The 2,722-nt window shown below is 40.0% G+C and overlaps 1 non-coding gene across 1 annotated transcript; it reads left to right on the forward strand.

The window, feature by feature from the left end:
- Window positions 1-1,595: 1,595 nt before the first annotated feature.
- LOC141700252 (small nucleolar RNA R71) lies at window positions 1,596-1,702 on the forward strand. The gene has a single exon (XR_012566264.1). It is a non-coding gene; the product is annotated as a small nucleolar RNA R71 (small nucleolar RNA).
- Window positions 1,703-2,722: the final 1,020 nt, after the last annotated feature.

The raw sequence follows: 2,722 nt of genomic DNA on the forward strand, positions 1-2,722 counted from the left end.
TTAAAAGTGACCTTCTGATCATGAACCTTCATCGTAAGCTCTCCTTTTTGCACATCGATCATAGTTCCGCTTGTATCCAAGAATGATCTTCCCAAGATCATGGGAATCTTCTTATCTTCCTCGAAATCAAGAATTACAAAGTTAGCAGGGAAGATGAGTTTATCCACCTTGACCAAGACATCCTCCATTATACCTCGTGGATAAGCGATGGAACGATCAGCTAGTTGCAATGACATCTATGTTGGTTTCGGATCAGGCATACCAAGCTTCTTGAATATAGACAAGGGCATCAGATTGATGCTAGCTCCCAAGTCACACAAACACTTGTCGAGCGACAAGTTTCCGATGGTGTAAGGAATAATGAAGCTTCCAGGATCTTTAAGCTTCAGAGGCAACTTCTGTTGTAGTACACCACTGCATTCCTCCGTAAGAGCAACCGTCTCTAAGTTATCGAGCTTCACTTTTTGAGAGAGAATACCTTTCATAAACCTCGCATATCTAGGCATCTGTTCAAGAGCTTCAGCGAAAGATATGTTGATAAGAAGTTTCTTGAACACCTCCAGAAACTTAGCAAATTGCTTATCCAACTTTTGCTTCTAGGAAATGAAGGTGGAGGATAGACCTGTTTCTCCCCTGTATTACCCTTAGGAGAAGTGTGTTCCACAGTTTTCTTCCTTGGTTCCACCTCGGCATCCTTCAGCACTTCTTCTTCAGCCACAACTTCATTTTTTGAAACTTGAGATTTTCCAGGCTCTTCATCTTGCTGAATTTGGGGGCTTGCGACCTTTCCAGATGTCAAGGTGATAGCGTTCACCTATTCTTAAACTTTCCTCTTACCTGGATTGGCTTCTGGATCACTAGGAAGCGTTCCTGGTGGTCGATTCAATAAGGCGTTAGCAATTTTCCCTATTGGGTTTTCTGGAGTCTTGATAGAAATAACCTGGCTTTGGCATATAAGAGCCTGGTTTTTGCACATAAGCCGCAACTCCTCCAATTCAGATTTTTCATTCGAAGATAGACCTGCACCTCCATGAGTTTGTTGTTGAAGTTGGAGTTGTTGTCTTGGTGCAAATTATTGCTGAAAACCAGGAAGATTGAATTGCTTGTTTCCAAACTGCTGGAATGGCTGTTGCATCGCATTCTGATTGCTGCTCTAGCTGAAGTCAGGATAATTCCAGTTGATAGGATGATAAGTGTCTGGAACTGGTTGCTGCGATCTCTGAAAGTTGCTCACAAACTTAGATGATTCACTAGATATAACACATTGCTCCATCGCATACGAACTTGCACACAGCTCACAAACTCTGGTTATCTGATTAACACCATAGTTAGCCAAAGAATCGATCTTCATAGACAACGCCCTTAGTTGAGCAGTGATAGTTGTATCTGTATCCACTTCAAGAACTCCTGCTACCTTGCCCTGTGGCAATCTCTGTGTTGGATACTGATATTCATTAGTAGCCATCAGTTCAATTAGATCATAAGCTTCCTCATAGATCTTTTCCCATAATGCTCCACCTGATGCTGCATCGAGCATGGGTCTTGACTGTGCTCCCAACTCGTTATAGAAGCAATTGATGATCATCTAATCAGGAATTCCATGATGAGGACACTTCCTAAGCATCTCCTAGTAGCGCTCCCAAGCTTCACATAGAGATTCTCCCAATTGTTGCGCAAATTGAGTAATAGCATTCCTCATTGTACCTGTCTTCGCCATAGGGAAGAATTTAGTGAGAAACTTTTGAGCAAGATCCTCCCAAGTAGTGATAGAACCTGCTGGTAGAGAATGTAACCAACACTTAGCTTTATCCCTTAGAGAGAATGGGAAAAGCCTCATCTTTATAGCATCTTCAGAAATATTGTTGAACTTGAAAGTGTCACAAATCTCAATGAAGTCCCTAATATGCATGTTAGGATCTTCTGTTGGAGCACCCCCAAACTGGACTGAATTCTGTACCATCTGAATTATGCCAGGCTTGATCTTGAAGGTATTAGCTGTGATCGCTGGCCTGAAAATGCTCTATTGAATATCATTGATCTTGGGTTGAGAAAAATCCATCAACGCTTTCGTTGGTGCTTCTGGATCTCCCATTGTAATGAGTACCTGAACACAAACAAGTAAACCGTGAAAGTAAAATAATCTGAGTCAATGAACTTTAACGACCACTGATGTCAAGCACATAAACTAAAAATTAACACTGAGTCCCCGGCAGCGCCGCCAAAAACTTGTTATGGCGAAAACACGCGCTAAAATTACACGCAAGTATACGTGTTCGCAAGTAGTATAAGATATCAATCAACGTTCCCACATGGACTGGTTTAGGTTAAGTTCAATTTATGCACTTATGCAACAATAGTATGGTTATCATTCAATGCTAAGATAAATAAAAAATTGGGTTTTGATTAAACTAAGAGATTATACTAAATAACATTAACTAAGAGAATTGAGGTTCAATTACTTATATGAGACAAACATGGGGTTCTAACTTCATTACTAATTCATTCAAATTCATTGTTCTTAATCTTAGCATGCAATGGTGATGACAACTAATTAGATAACATGAAACTAGTAATCGGCAACTTTTGTTGTACGAATACCCTACTACCAGACATCCAAAAAAGGGATATAAGCTGAATAGACACCAATTATATTGAGACCCTATATGTCTATATAATTTGACAACATAAAGGTTTAATGAACAAGTTATGTATCGTGATTACA

This window comes from Apium graveolens, unplaced genomic scaffold, assembly GCF_009905375.1.
Source record: "Apium graveolens cultivar Ventura unplaced genomic scaffold, ASM990537v1 ctg1988, whole genome shotgun sequence".
Lineage (NCBI taxonomy): Eukaryota > Viridiplantae > Streptophyta > Magnoliopsida > Apiales > Apiaceae > Apium > Apium graveolens.